Genomic DNA, 17186 nt, shown 5'->3' with positions numbered 1-17186 from the left:
CTCTAGGCCATGGTTAGGACACTGCAAGAGCATGTCCTTAAACCTCTGCATACACTTCCATAATGACTCTCCATCATTTTGGCAAAAAGATGATAAGTCTTTTCTAAAAGCAGTTGCCTTATGATTAGGAAAAAAGTTCTTTAAAAACACAACGCATAACTTTTCCCAACCTATTATGGAATTCGATGGGAGAGTGTGGAACCAACTCTTCGCTTTCTCCTTAAGAGAAAATGGGAATAATTTTAATTTTATAGTTTCCTCACTAAATTGTTGAAGCTTAATAGTCCCACAAATATCCTCAAATTCCCTTACATGAAGGTATGGATCTTCCTCATCCGTTCCCCTAAACTTAGGAAAGAGCCCCAGCAGATGGGGCTTCAACTCAAAGTGATTAACATTGGTTGTAGGGGGAACAATGCAAGATGGTCGGGTTGTTCTAGTAGGATATATGAATTTCTTAATGGATCTAGATACTTGGGCAACCACGTCATTGTTATTACCCTCCATATTAGCAAAAATAGGTGTATTGCCAACAAAAGTTATGGGTACCTCTAACTCAGGGTTTCTACTTCTCCTATGGAGTGTACGTTCAATCTCAGGATCAAACGGTGCAATTGGTGTGTTATTAGCTCGATTTTCTACCATAAACTACTACTAACCTAGGACTCAAATTTAAAGTACGAGTAAGAAGAATATCTCCTTTAGTTTCACTGTGTCCTGCAGCACTATAACATTATACAAATAAAGTTATGGATCCTACACAGCAACTGGAAGTAGCCTGCAAAAGATCAAAGGAATTAGTACCAGTAAAGGCACGGGCGCGCTCAGAAAGAACTGTAATAGAGCGCGGGTCGCGCTCTATACTAAATTTCTGAAAAATAAGGAAAGGAGCGTAGGGTGCGCTATCTGTAAGGTAGACTAGGGCGCGGGTGCGCTCTAAGCTTCTCACAATAGGTTCGAATTTTCTAGGAAGTTAACCATAGATGTCAGGAATTTGTTTCTGTGTTCGTATGCAGAAAATCTAAAACAAATACTTAAATTATATCTACGATTAATTTAACTACGAAAAATCACGAAATACGAAAAACAGTGTTTTAAAACTCAATTATGCAACTACAATCCCCGACAGCGGTGCCAAAAAGTTGATAAAGATTTAACCAGCCTAAATAAACAGGCTAATTAACTCCTATTATACTATTATTACTTGTAAGCACACAAGTTCTATTGTAGTAGGTGTGCGAGAACAAGGTCAAACCCACAGGAATTGCTATCTAGGAATAATTGAAATCTAAAATACTACTTAACCTGATCCGAATATGATGGTTGTTGATTTGAAAGATGTTTAACTAATAACTAATTTAATTATACTATAAAAACAATGAAACTTAAATTAACTAATACCTGTGTTCATGACTTCATGTGCCTGATTGCCTGCTATTAAGAGCTTCGAGCATTCACAGTGCAAGGTGAAAATGTGTGTCAGGGTCTTGTATCGAAAAAATTCCATAATAGTGCAAAGGGAATTGCTTAACTTATTTAAACATGTAGTTTCTTTTTCAGTTGTTCGTTGTATGAACATACATTCCAAATGAAGCGTTCTTCGACCCGAGGTTGCTGGTTCAGTTAGATTTGTTGTGCTTAAGGTTCGCTGGTTCGGTGGTTGAGGAAGAAGATGAGTTCAAGGGTGATCCTATACACCCATTCGTTGTTTAGTTTTAGTTAGTTGGGCTTGGACTGATTTCTTTTAGTTTGTGTTTACCCCCGAGGGTACTTTAGGCAATAGAACAACTATGGATGATTTCTGAACGGGGCCAGGATAGAGTGGGGGGACTTTGTGATGATTCAAAATTTGGGGGGGGGGGGGAAGTAAACACAAAAGCATGTCATAAAATAGGTGGTTTTCACTAATAAACCCTTTATTGTACGAGTAGCATGAGGGAAAGGTAACCCTAACTTGCTCGAAGATATGATCGTGTATCTCTTATATCAATATATGCATTAGGTTGCTTGAATTTTCAGCACGTATGTATAAAACCCTAACAAGAACTGTCAAGAACTGTCTTCTTATAGCATAATTCTTCACAGGTTTATATCAACAATAAAGGCAAGGATTTGATTATAACAAACACTTAATCTAACTATGGACTAGTCAATACATGAAGGTTATCATGAGAGATATAATCCATGAAAGTAGCGCTACTAAACCAATGAAATTAATCAAGCTAATCATTAAAAATCAAGTTGAGAACAGTAAACAAGAAAATCCCACACATGTCTAGGGCTTCCTATAAGCCCTAACTTATTATTTAGCTACTCATAAACATGGTGATAGAAGTAAAATGGTAAGGAAGATAAATCATTGACAAAACCATCGTCTTGTGTGGTGGCTTCTTTTCTAGAACTTTTTCTTCTTCTTCTCCAGTAGTTTCTTCTCCAGAGCTTCTGATTTTGTGATGGGGATAGAGAGAGAGAGAGAGAGAGAGAGAGAGATAGCTCTACTTCTTTTGTTTATATAGGGATGGATTAGGGCGTACAAGACTTGGAACTGCTTTAGAAAGCTTCCTTTCTGTGTTTTAATCCCTTTTGGAACTATCCAAATTGAGTTCAAGCGGTGGAGGGAAGCTGCAAAGTATTATGTAAAACAGTAGTATAATTCTGACAAATTCTGAATAGAACACGGGTTGCGCTCATGAACAAGCTTATTGGAGCGCGGGCGTGCTCTGACTTTGACTTATGACCTTGAAACTTCTAGGGTTTATTTATCAGGTCCTTAGCATATTATTTCCAGACTCGTATCAAGCATTATTCTTGTGATAAACCCATGAGAATTTTACAATCCTTTTAAAACCATAGGTCTCAGCCCTTTTCAACGCATTCGCATCGATCCCTGTAAGACTAATGAAACAGGACTAATCAAATGAACTTATACTAATTAACTAGACAATATAACATAAATATGGGCATAAATGTGTAGCATTTATGTGCTTATCACCAATAATAACCCAGCACCTTTTAACTCATGATTCATTTGGAAGGAAACCCCACAAAAAGGAAAAACAATACATACATCTTATTTCTGATTTTGACTTCTCATCCCTTTCATCTTGATCTTCCTTTTCTCTATGTCTCCTCAAGAGCTAGGTTAAGGTTTTGTTGTGGGGCAAGTATATGCACTTTTTCTAGCTTGTTGAGTGGCTAAAGACCTTCTAATCAATCTTCTTCACAATTACTATAATATACAAAGTAGGGTTTTGGTGGGGTGTCAGATTTGGAGCTAAATCAAAGGTATTTGCTGGGTTTGACTTATTTAGGAGCTAAAGGAGTCGAGGCAAGTGACTCTACCTTCAAATCCTTAAGTTTAATTGGAGTTTGTGGTTGAAAATGAGTAGAAATATATTGTATTGTTAACAATTGGTGTTATAGAGATTATATCTATAAATTGGAGAGTATTTATTCTTTGATTATGATTAGTTAAATTCCGAATTATCTATGAGATTAATAATTGTTCTTTATAAAGTGATTTTTCTTATTATTGAATGTTGAGTAATAAGTGTTAGCTTGTATGGTCATTGTGAGAAGGAAGAAATGATGTACGTTAAGCTTGTTAGACATTCCTATTATATGATAGTGTTTAGGCATTAGTAATATACTAATCTATGACGATAGAATGGTGTCTATTCTCAAGAATTGGTATATTATGTTTCGCTTTCATATTGTCATTATTTGGGGTGGAATTGATTTTATTATCTAAGTGTCGGATATATATTTGTGATTGTTGGTTATGGGAATGGTTTTCATGTTGGACCCAAGTCGCTCAAGGGGCGTACGTTGAACCCACTTTGACGAAAGTGGCACCTTCGATCATGTTGAACCCATAGGTTAGAGTGGCGGTAGAGTTGGGACTACCATGCTGAACCCACTGCTAAACATGGCGATCGATGCCTTAAGTGAATGGCAAAGAACCATTTGTACCCTATACGTATGAGAATGTATTACATATACATTACATAGACCTCGGTATTTGTTATGTGTTATGCAAGGTGATATGCTTAGTATATTTGAGATTTGTCATAAGGTATATTGTGTCATGTGTGCTTTAATTTCCTTGTTTCCAATTCTTATTCTAATTATCTTAAGGGCTTGTTGATAGATTTGCTTGATCGGTGTGTTGACGTCTTTATATAAATTTATTTGCAGGTGATCCACGTAGTTGACGGAGTGTCACTTAGATAAGCTTAGTGGGTTCTTGTCTTGTTCATGTCTTTTGGTTATTTTGTTGTTTTACAAAGGTATGCAAAACCAGGTATGTAAAACCTTAGATCCATTTTAAGATGTGATCTTGTAATCTCTATTTTTGGATTTAGTTGTAACTATCAAATTTTGATAGTTTTGTAAACTTCCATCTTTACACATCTCCTCTAGGATGGAATACTCTTTCTACCTTTTCTTTTAGCCTTGCAAACTCGATGCAGTTGTCGTGCCATTTCTTTAGTGTTTCAGACCGGCCGGATGGAATGCTATAGAAATGGGGGCTTTACAAAATGCATGCTAGGTCAACTTGAGTGCATTTAAATGCTTAAGTTAAACCACAAACCATTCCGCCCTAATCACATAATTTGCTCCAACATGATTGCTGACTTGAGGCTCCTGTAAATAGCACTCAACCTACCAAGCACATCATTATATTCTTCAAATCAGGCCTAAAATGGATTTCTCCCACCTACATTAAATGTTGAAATCACATTAGATTGTAAAACATGTTGGAAACCAAGTAAGTACATTGTAAATGCTCTTTTTGGGATAAGCTTTACGATCTAATTGATTTAGGGAGATTGATGTTTTGTTATGATTTTGACTGAGTTTGCGATAGATGCAAACTGCCTACGTATCAAGTTCTTGGGTGCAACTTGAATCAAGTTAGACATAGTTCCTCCTCTCTTTATATAGGCAAGTTGGCCCCGCTTCCTCCTCTCCCGCGTTAGGTCAAGTTCCGAACTTGAAGTCATCCAACGAGCCATGATGGTGAGTAATGAGAGATTAAAGGTGTGCGCATCTGAAGTTCCAATCTTAATGGTGACAGTTGTGGCGCACGTTACTAGTTGTTGTGGCATGAGCGAGTGCGAGCTTTCTGGAGGTCGCTATAATGGTTCGAACTGATGGGACGATCTCCTTGTAGAGGTTGTATACCTGGGCGAAGTTCTTTGAGAAGTTTATCCGGTGAGGCGAGTAGTGCCGAAGTGATCTAGAGGTGTGGTTGATGGAGATCGCTTGACAGCTCTGTTAGTGTTGGACACGTGTTTGGTATTCATTGGTCATGAATATTATCCCCTCACATACACTACTTACTGAAAAACTCTACTGAAAAACAAGTTTTGCCATTCAATCTACTGTCACACAAATAATAGAAGGGAACTCAATATGAACAAACGAACAAATTTTAATGATAAACTACAGTAATCCCAAAGCGATTCTCATTAGATACAACTCAAACATAACATTAAAGGATTTACTACTAGAAGTACTGTTATATCATAATAACTCTGTTTCACTAACCTACTACTAACATTTCTAAAAAAATCCCTAAGGCGTGTATGATATTATATTTTCATCGACTAATTTACCAAAAATCCAAAATCAGATATTAGTCTCAAATGCAGTAAAGACCTCATCAACCTTAATTTTACTGATTCCACTAAAAAGATCATAGCAGAATACATATGGTGCAGTTCCCTATCCGCTTTCTTTCATCAGTTTCTTAAACTTTGTATCATGTAGTTTTAATCTGTTTTATCTTCCTTTCTTTATAGAATTGATGGATCTGGTGTAAAACCCTATTCAATGCCATCATACCACTCTTAGATTCGCGGTATAGATCATAGTGTAAAATAATCATGCAGAACATTAGAACAATAAGTAATCCAATCAACACAGGTATCTTTCAAGCATAAGTACTGAAGCCCAGTGTAAAAGGATTTTTTTTAAAATAAAGATGAATCATAGTCAATACTAACACAACATTGCAAACCATTGCATGAGACCAACAAGTAAAACACAATATCCTTAGTATCTGTATCATATAGATATTCAACCAAACCATGAAGGTTTTTCAAGCACAATGCCGATTTTCCTAGGTACGGTTGGCCAAAAAGTAATTAAATTTGGTGTCCGAATTGGATAAGTGAAATGGTGGTTGCATAGAATACGGTTCTGATAAGGAGTTCGATCAATATTAATCAAATGGATGCATAGGACAGCAATGTAATGATGAGAAACTAATCAGATGGATCAAAAGGACACCAAAATATTTGGGAATCACAAGATACGTTTAGTCACCAACGGGGATAGAGATCAAACGGCCATTACAAATTCAGTTCAAATGAGGAGTTCGATCAATATTCATGTTGAGATACTTAATCAAATGGATCAAAAGGACAGCAATATAACGATGAGAAACCAATCAAGATGGATCAATAGGACACCGACACATCTGGGAATCACAAGAAATGGAAATCAAACGGCCATTAGTAATTGCTCGGAGAAGTACGTAGTAGGACTCCAAGTACAAACTCTTCTCCTAAACCCGTTCTAACTAGAACTCAGAGAAATGCCGACATCACCACCTCAAGTATCGTCTATAAATATCGACTACCTTTCTCACAAAAGCATCTACAAGCTAGCTAGGTTTAAGCACAAACAAAATTATTTGCATTAAGTTGAAGGTGGATTGAAGAAGAAGAAGTCGAGTTGTTTGGTAGTCTAAAAAAAAAAAAAAAGTGATATTTGGTTTACAAGTAAAGATGATCCCGTGGGCTTTCGTTTTGTTCCAACCGACGCCGATCTCATATGTTACCTATGGGAGAAAGTCTATGACTTAAGGTCCACAAGGGATAATGAAGAGCATCATTGTGGAACGTGATCTTTATGGAAGAGAATCGCCAAGGAAATATTCAATGGGACTACCGCATGACAGAGTTATATTTTTTACAGTCCTCAAGAAGAAATTTGATCATGGAGTGAGAATGGATAGAAGAACCGTCAAGACAAAAGGAACGTGGGCGAGAACAATGGCAAATCAGAAGGAGGGTGCAAAATCCCGGCGATTTATGACCTCAGATAACTCTGAAATAGGGAATCGGAAAAATTTTGAGTTTTACGCCTAAAGGTGAGAAAGCAAAGATGGCGAATGGTAAGAAAGAAGGTTGGATAATGCATGAGTATACCTTGAAAATCTATCCACCTGGTCAAGACGTATTGGCTCTTTGTAGGATCGCCAAGCGGGGAAGGAGGATAATAACAAGATCTTCAAGTTAAATGCGGCTTGGTTTTGGAAGTCCTAGAAAAGAACTACTATGATCAAGCATATGAGCCAAAAGGAAAACGTACCAGAACATCTTTGGAGGCACCAACAACAATGTTCAATGAGGGAGTAGGAACGACAATGACAAACTTTGGTGGGACTAGTTCTTTGCAACAAGACCATAACCAGTTCAATACTTCTCAACCATGCTTAGATAACAACGTTTTGAGATCATGGTCATATATACTGTAGGGTTTTCACCGATATCTCATGCATGATTCCTATGATATGTATAATTACACTATATCACATGCATAAAATAGCGCACCGGAAACAAAAGATTGTACCTTGGTCACAGCTTTCAATTTGAAGTTCCAAGCTTTGATCTACAGGAGAAGATGATGTTCTTGGTACACTCAAGATCTTCTTCTTCTCAACTTAGTTGGAGTCAAGTTCCAACCACGAACGGGAAGCAACCTTTGTTCACGAACCAAGAACCGACAATGGCTAGAGAGGTTACCACCTATGGAATCTCCACAAATTACTAGCTTCTTCTTTAGAAAATGTTGGAGGCCACCATTAAAGGAGAGAGAGCTTTTCTTTTTTTAGGGATGATCAATGTGTGGGGTGGGGGTCTATTTATAGAGCTCTCCCACCCTCTTCAATATTGGATAGGATAGAGTCCTATACTCATCTAATATCAGATAGGATAGAGAGTCCTATACTCATCTAATATCATATAGGATAGAGTCCTACACTCATCCTAATACCAGTGGTTATCCTTATCTTGGTGGTTTATCCTTATCCCGGTGGAAGTTTATCCAGCCTTATTTCCAACATCTCCCACTCACCCACAACGGCCAAGAAGGTGTCTAAGAGAAGCATTTAATTAAGTAGAATGCTCAGCCATTTGTGTGTCTCACACGGCAAATGGTTCGTGTGACCCTAGCACACGTATCATGAAATCTGTGAAGTAGCAAGTCACAATGAAAAGCACGACACAGTGATCTACCATGAAAGTGATCTTAAAGAAGATGAATCCGGAAACCTAATATCCGGAGAGTGTGTGTATACCCCAAGATCTATTTGTTTCATCACTTTGACAAATAGCACTCATCCCTATGAGTCCACACCATAAAATCAAAAAACATATCACATGATTCACAATTATCATCAATTGTCCTGGCCAGGTAGAATCCCAGTGATTGTGTGATAAACCTTCAGTTCTTTTACAATTTGCACGCTAAAGTCATTGTCGCCGAGTTCTACCAACTTCCCAGTATGCATCCAGTCAGCCTTTTAGTAAGAGCTTGTGGGGAGCAAACCAAAGTTATGAGTAGTCCTCTTATTTTCTTGACAAGGTCAAAAGTTCAAGGAGGGTACCATTCGATATGTCTTAAACAAAAAAACATATCAATAGAGCTCACATAGCAAGAATTTTTAGGGATATTTATTTTCTTGCTCTCAGGTGGTCAACTATACACATGTTGTGTGAAAACATGTCATGGCAAGAGTATCTAATTTGTTTACTCAACAATAGATATCTGTATGTCCACTCATACTATGCAAGTGTTGTCATCCCTAATGACAATTCCAAGGATACTTTGCTCCCACTTGGCAACAACCGTTTGTAGGTTTAGACAGAATCTTCTCTATGAAGCTTGTTTCTTCTTATCCAATTATAAGAAGGGGCATGACTCGGCACTAGGTCCACCCTTCCTATAAGGTTTAGTGACTTGTCAAGCTAAACTCCCACTGTTTGAAATGGAAGTGATTGTTCATGTGAGTGAACCAGTCAACCCTACTGATATACATATGAGATGATAAACAGTATAATGAGAATACAATCGATCTGGAAAGAATGCACGTTTATTCATTAAACCATCAAAGCGTTCTTAGCATAATCACATCCTCTTTAACCCAAGCATTTTTACATGTGCAAGGAAGAGATCCTTTGGAATAGGTTTAGTCAGTGGATCCGCAACCATCTGATCAGTGGATATATGTTGTAGAACCACTTTCTTCTTCAGTATCATTTGTCGTACTTTAACTCTATATGCTTGGTTCTTCCATGGTACTTTGGATCTTTAGCATATGCAAGAGCAGCCATGCTGTCAGTCCAGATGTGAACTGGTTCAGCAGCTCTTGAGAACACTGATAAGTGTTTGATGAATCATCTGAACCACACAACCTCCTGTGTAGCAGAGCAGCATGCAATATACTCAACTTCCATAGTTGAAAGTGCTATGGAAGTTTGCTTCTTGCTGCTCTTGGATATAGCACCTCCATTCATTATTTAGGTATATCCTGAAGTTGACTTTCTCTCATCAAGGTCTCCAGCCCAGTCGACATCGGAGTACCCAATCAGCTTAAGATCTTTCCCTTGGTAGACAAGTAAGTAATCCACGATGCCTTTAAGATACCTCATTATCTTCTTGACAGCCTTCCAGTGTGCGACCCTAGGATTTGTTTGGAACCTTGATACTAATCCAACTGCATAGCAGATGTCTGGCCTTGTACACAACATTGCATACATACATAAGGCTTCCGATCAAGGCTTTGAGTATGGTACATTTTTCATAGCCTGAGTTTCAGTAGGATTCTTGGGAGATATTTTAGAACTCAAAGACTCTCCTAGACTTACTGGGAGATCCACTTGCTTGTAATCAGTCATGTTGAATCTTTCCAAAATCTTCTTGATATATGTCTCCTGAGACAAAGATAACAAGCGTTTGGGCCGATCTCGAGTTATTTTAACTCCTAAGACATAACTAGCTTCACCCATGTCCTTCATTTCGAAGTTTAATGACAACCACTCCTTAGTGGAATTTATCAACGCCTTATTGTTACCTGCTAACAAAATGTCATCCACATATAGAGATAGAATCAAAAAACCATTTTTAGATGTCTTGACATATACGCAATGGTCCTCATTTACCATTTTGAATTTGTCTTGAAGCATAGCTTTATGGAATCTCAAATTCCACTAACTAGAGGCCTGTTTTAAACCATATATGGATCTATTCAGTTTACACACTTTGTGTTCCTGACCCTTGATTGAAAAACCAGCGGGTTGATCCATATAGATTTCCTCTTGCAATTCTCCATTGAGAAAAGCAGTTTTGACATCCATCTGGTAAAGCTCTAAATCTAAGTGGGCAACCATTGACAAGAGGAGATGTATGGAGGCAAATCTCACTACTAGTGAGAAGGTGTCCTCATAGTTTATTCCTTCTTTTTGGGTGTAACCTTTTGCAACAAGCCTGGCTTTGAATTTGTCTATGTTCCCTTCCACATTTTTCTTGATCTTGAGAACCCACCTGTTCCCAATAGATCTCCTGTTTGGAGGTAGATCAACTAAGTCTCATACTTTGTTTTTCTTCATCGACTCCAATTCTTCCTTCATAGCTTCCATCTACTTACTTGTATTGGACCCAGAAATAGCCTCCTTTAACGTTTTAGGTTCATCAGATATTTCTGTAAGTGCATTGGTCATATTTATCTCCCCTTCAATCTCAAACCGACGTTTGGGGATATGGCCTCTAACACTCTTACGAGGTTGGGATTGATCAATCAGTTGACCAATGCCATTGTCACTGGAATCAGGGTTGATGAAAGTTTCATCTTCGCCTTGTTCATCAGCAGTTATAAGGTTGTCAACTTCGTAAAGTTGTATATCCTTATCAACCTCATTGGGTATTGATCCTCTAAGAATCTGACGTTACGTGCTTCAATTTCTGTGACATGCCCTTGAGTATCCTCCCCTAGGAAGACATACCCCTTAGAAGTCTCATTGTATCTTATAAAGACACACTTCTTTCCAAGAGCACTCAACTTCCCAAATTCTCGATTTTGAGAAGTGACAAAGGCTGCACACCCCCATGGTCTAAGGTAGTTCAAAACGGGTTGTCTACCAATCCATAGTTCATAGGGTGTTTTGTCAACAGATTTTGAAGGAACTAGGTTAAGTATATGCATAGCCGTTAACAATACATCACCCCAAAATGAGATGGGCAAGTTAGCCTGAGCCATCATAGATCTTACCATTTCCAGCAGGGTTCTATTCCTTCTCTCAGAGACACCATTCTGCTGAGGGGTATAAGGAATAGTTAGCTGTCTAGCTATACCCTTATTTTCACAGAGTTCCTTAAACTCATCAGAAAGATACTCTCGTCCGCGGTCAATTCTTAATGCCTTTATTGTCCTATCAAGTTGATTCTCAACAAGGTTCTTGTACTTTTTAAAACAATCCAAGGTGTCTGATTTGTGAGACATCAAGTACACGGTCCCATAACGTGTATAGTCATCTGTGAAGGTAATGAAATACAAAGCCCCATGCCTTGCTATTACATTCATTGATCCACAAATGTCAGAGTGAATAAGTTGTAAAGGATAAGTTGCCTTTTGGGCTTTCCTAAAAGGTTTCTTGGTGGCTTTTCCAGCAAGACAACTTTCACAGGTTTCCATTTTAACAGAGGTTAAGTTACCTAACAACCCTCCCCTTGCTAAGTGGTCTATCCCCATCGCGTGTCCAATATGTCCTAGTCTAGCATGCCACAATTGGCAACCAACCATTTTAGACATAAAAACTTCAGTTTGTGCTAAGTGTAATGTCATAAAAGAATTCATTAAATAAGCATGAGCTATCAAACTATTATTTAAAGATATCTCAAGCAAGTTCTGGGAAAAATTAAACACATAGGATTCTTGAAGTAATTTCAAAACTGATAAAAGATTTCTCCTAATTTAGGGTACAAAGAGTACTTCTTCAATAAGGATGGATCTCCCACTCGCAAAATCCAACCTACAAGTGCCTGTGCCCAAAACATCAGCTACACTTTGATTTCCCATGTGGACTCTTCGAGTTCCTTGTGGAAGTTTCCGAAAATCTTCAAACAGGGACCTATCCCGGCTTATGTGGTCTATCGCTGCTGAATATACAATCCAATATTGTGATGAATCGACAAAGATAACAAGATTTATCACATTGACAAGATCTTAAAGTAAAACTTTACCTCGGGAGAAGGACATGGCCTAGCATCTTGTCCCATCCGATGACAACGGAAGCATTCAACACTAGTCATGTCTATCGACTTCCTAGGTTTCTTTTTGTCGTGGGTCGCTTGGCCTTTTCCTTGCCTTTCCCTTTTCCACTTTTCTTGTTCCAAGGAGCCTTCCTCTTTTTGGAGTTGACAACATTTGCTTCAGTTTGAACAACAGGTTTTTCATTGAGAAGCCTTTATTCCTCAAGCTCACATTTCCTCGCAAGACTGTGCAAAGTTTGTGATACTTGTCGTCATGTGTTAAGATAAGGCTAAATTGTTCCCAAGTTTTAGGTAAAGACCTAATGACAGCCTTTGAATTTGTTGTTCATTTTTGACAGACTCGGCCCCCGCTTGGGCTAACTCAAAGAACCATGTTCCCATCACCGTGCAATGTCAGGTCATAGAGGTATGGGATGACTTGATAAATTTGTCAAAGCTCATTTGTAGCCTCCTCAACGCGGCGAGTAGTCGTAATTCCCCAAGGTCCGCTTTATCGCTTCCCATAGCTCTTTTAGCTGATCCAAGGCCATCATACCGCATCATGAAGTCATTCCTCATGGTGCCAAGTATGGCAATTCGGGCAACATTGTCTCTCGGTTGTATACTCATTGTACTTCCTAAGTGCGGCAAAGATAAGCAGCTTGTGTTATTCCTTCGGGTGATGGTTACGCTCGCATCGTCTCGGTTATTACGTCAATGACCTTCCTATCTGCCAGAATTAGCCTAACTTTCCTAGACCAAAGTTTGTAATTCTTATCCTTTAACAAGTCCTTTTCAGGTAGCATCGTAAACGGGGATTTTCCATCGGGTGCCATTCTATCAAGTTTGAATTCCAAAAATAAGATACTACGAATAAGAATCATCTCTTAAAATAAATCTAAGTAATCCACATTTTCACATATGAGATGATCATGATAATCTACTAGCATGATTCTAGCCATTAAATAAAATCAATGCATTTGACTATCAATAGTATAGAATATGCAAAAAATCTACTACTTAAATTTCCATTTAATAAAATTGTTTCTACTCAAAGGAGTTTTCTATCTTTCGAAAACAATGTGGAACTAAAAAGAACTAGTCAACCATGAACATAGAAACGTCCTATGTGCCCAGGGGAGTCATCCTCATCCTCACAGTCACTATCAGCTATTTGAAAATTACTAGCCACTTCCTCTGTTTCCCTGTGAGGTGGGAAAATAAACCCTGATGACACATCATATGGATTTGGTTCCTCAGCATCGTCCCATAATCGATGTAGGAGATATTTAAGTGGTCGAGCCTCATTCCTATCCTGAATAGGACTGGGGCTCTTCGATGTATATTCTGGTGATGGTGGCTCTGTCTTCATCTTATCAAATTTCAAGACAGCACGCTGCAAAACTCTCCTATATTGCTTTGCAATCATGCGTTTCTTGGAAGCCCGTCTCCCAAGATCTGGTTCAATTTTCCTACAAGTCTCGGGTCTATGCGACTTAATTAGGCATTGTGCCTTAGTTTTCATATGACCGTTGATAGAAAACATACAATTTTATTTACATGCAATAGTAAAAATCCATATTTAAATAATTACTGCATGGTAAAAATAAACATCCTAATGTCAATTTTTAATTGTGGAAAAATAAAAAATTTAAAGGAAAAAAAATTTCCTAAAAAAAATTTCCACTAAAATAGCCAAATTATTTCCCATAAATAATTTATTTTGCAAAACAAAAAATTAAGCAATTTCTAATTAATTTTAAACAACCTAATTATTTAAAAATTAATTAAAAGATTTTGAAAAAAACAGTTTTCCAAAAAAAAATGTAGATCACAAGATCAAAACTACAAACAAAAACATGCAAACCATGGAAAACCTGGCTCGATGTCAATGTAGGGTTTTCACCGATATCTCATGCATAATTCCTATGATATGTATAATTGCACTATATCACATGCATAAAATAGCGCAGCGGAAACAGAATATCGTACCTTGGTCACAGCTTTCAATTTGAAGTTCCAAGCTTTGATCTACAGGAGAAGATGATGTTCTTGGCACACTCAAAATCTTCTTATTTCTCAACTTAGCTGGAGTCAAGTTCCAACCACTTAACGGAAACAAACTTTTTGTCAATTTAATCAAGAACCGACAATGGCTAGGGGAGGTTACCACCTATGGAATCTCCACAAATTACTAGCTTCTTCTTTAGAAAATGTTGGAGGCCGCCATTAAAGGAGAGAGAGCTTTTATTTTTTTTGGGATGATCAATATGTGAGGGGTGGGGGGTCTATTTATAGAGCTCTCCCACCTCTTCAATATTGGATAGGATAGAGTCATATACTCATATAATATCAGATATGATAGAGTCCTATACTCATCTAATATAAGATAGGATAGAGTCCTACACTCATCCTAATACCTAGTGGTTATCCTTATCTTGGTGGTTTATCCTTATCCTGGTGGGCGTTTATCTAGCCTTATTTCCAACATATACCTCTCACTAGAAGCCTAGAAACTGAAAAGTCACATATGGCAGACGACAACAGAAGCAATATTGCCTTGACATCAAGACCAACTTCAACAGTGGTTGCACCATTGGATGGTGGAATTAGGCAAGAACATGACCATAAAAATAACGCATCGCAAGTGGATCCTCAACCATTTAGCAATATTGAAGACTCTTATATGAGAGAACAACTCGGTCAGATATCCGCCTATTTGTTAGATGATCTTTAATTAATGTAAAGATGGCTCTTTTAAACTTGTATCTGAGGAACTGCGTGATCTTTTTGTATGATAATTGCATATCTCTTGAATGAGAATTTTCCAATATTTTGGAAGAATAAGATATTCAATCTTCCAGGTTATTTAGTCAATTAATTAACGAGTTTACTTTCCAATTCTACTTAGTCAGCAATTTCATACGTTTATCGATTGCAGTAGTATCCTTTATTGCGTCAATTTCATTCAGTTGTTTAACATATTTATTTTTTGTCAGAAATGAAAATTGAAAATCTTGGTATAGTTTGTTCATAAAATATATCGGGTTTGTCTATAATTTGATCTATGCAAATCCTATATCCAAATTTTCAATGTTACTACAGTCAACACTGAGGGCTCTAACTTGGATACCACCTGATGATGGCTTTACCCTGGTAGGATAGGAGCTGACTTAATTGTCAGAACCAGGCCAGTCTCGTGGACTGATTTCGGAGCTGAATGCATGGCCATAGTTCTTGGTGTACGTTGAGAAAGATGTTGCTATGCATGAATAGGGTAAAGATATGGTTTGAATCTGACTCACAAGCAGCGGTTAAGTTTTTATAGGGAATGGATCCATGCCTTGGCTGCTGGAGACAAGACGTTCGCCATTTGACAATATTGACGACTCTTATTTCAGAGAACAAATCAGTCAGATATCCTCCTATTTGTTATATATATGATCTTTAATTATGGGTTGTAAACAGTTTGAAAGGACCTCCTTAGCGTAGTTCTTTTAAATCTGCATCTAAGGAACTCCATGATCTTTGTGTATGATAACTGCACACTTTAGCGTCCTGCATCTAAACAAACGACTTGCCTAGGAAAATGTTGGTGCAGGACTGCAAGTATCAATGTTTTCACTAGAAGAACAAGGACTACCTTAAAGCAGATTGTACGGAGTCGTTAGCATGACTCAAACATTCCAGTAAAGGATATCAGGATATGCATCACGGAGGAGTGGTAGCATATAGATCCAATTCCACTGGTGAACATAATAATCTTCCATCAAATGTTTGCTCATGAATGAAGTGCACTGGGTTTCAAAAAGTGAACAAAATCAAACAGTAGGAAATATATCCTGATAATCTGATATGAAGTTTAATTTTCTCAGGTTCTCAGGTGTTAGGATTTAAAGATAACATAGAAAGCAATGGTAAATGCCTACTCGGAGATAATTTACAACAAATTGGGTACATTTTGGAGAAATGATGATTTTAGACAATGGAGGGGTTCTAGGGACATATCTTATAAAAACGCGTAAACAAACTCAAAATCATTTGGACATTTATAAGTTTTAAATTAGGCTAAGTTTTTGTAGATATGATCCTATAACTATTCTAAACATTGTCACAAATAATCAAAACAATCAAAAATTTCTAAACTTATCAAACTTTTTAATTTGTTGACTACATTTGATTGGATTACAAGTTTCAGATTTGGATTATTTGTGAGAATGTTTAAAATAGTTGAAAGATCTTATGTGCAAAAAATTAGCCAAATCTAAAATTTATAAAATTCGTAACAATCATATGAGTTTGTTTACGTGTTTTTGTAATATATGTCTCTAGAACTCCTCTAGGCAAAAGCCAAAAATAATTTGAATATGTGTGCTTTAGTGTGGTTCGCCATGCTACAAACTATTAAATAGTGCCTAGTGGGTAGTGACAGAGCAGTCTTTAAAATAAGTGATTTAATTGGGCACTCATCAAATTGCATTGGGCAACCCCCCCTCCAAACAAAAGAAATATTATAAGTTTGCCATGAAAACCCAAGCCCAATAACCAATTCAACCGGTCTCGCCATGTTTAAAACCCCGAGTCGTTTGAATGTACACGCAATCAATTTCACCATATCATTTGAGTATACACACAAACGGTCTCGCCATGTCGTTTCAGTGTACACTCAAGCGGTCTACGCATGTCATTTGAAACAAAACTCTCGAGTTTTTAACTAGATGATATGGCGGAGTCGTTTGGGATCTCAAGACAGCATGGCTATCCAAGGGAAAGCATGGCTGGGTCAACCTCGGGGCGACATGGATCGTTTGGAGACTCTCTTGGACAATATAGCTAGGTCGTTTAGGGACTCTCTTGGACGCAGG

At 37.7% G+C, this 17186-nt stretch overlaps 1 long non-coding RNA gene across 2 annotated transcripts; it reads left to right on the top strand.

The window, feature by feature from the left end:
* Positions 1 to 3090: 3090 nt before the first annotated feature.
* LOC147495006 (uncharacterized) lies at positions 3091 to 15877 on the top strand. Of its 2 annotated transcripts, XR_015200350.1 has the most exons (3): positions 3091 to 3328; positions 4198 to 4303; positions 15427 to 15877. It is a non-coding gene; the product is annotated as an uncharacterized LOC147495006 (long non-coding RNA). The 2 variants fall into 2 exon arrangements; XR_015200349.1 differs by lacking the exon at positions 15427 to 15877 and having other exon boundaries at positions 4198 to 4442.
* The last annotated feature ends 1309 nt before the right edge of the window (positions 15878 to 17186 follow it).

The sequence above is a fragment of the Coptis chinensis genome, chromosome 6 (genome assembly GCF_015680905.1).
Source record: "Coptis chinensis isolate HL-2020 chromosome 6, ASM1568090v1, whole genome shotgun sequence".
NCBI classification, from domain to species: Eukaryota; Viridiplantae; Streptophyta; class Magnoliopsida; order Ranunculales; family Ranunculaceae; genus Coptis; species Coptis chinensis.
The sequence above is the reverse complement of the archived record's forward strand: the minus strand, read 5'-3'. Positions and strand labels throughout refer to the sequence as shown.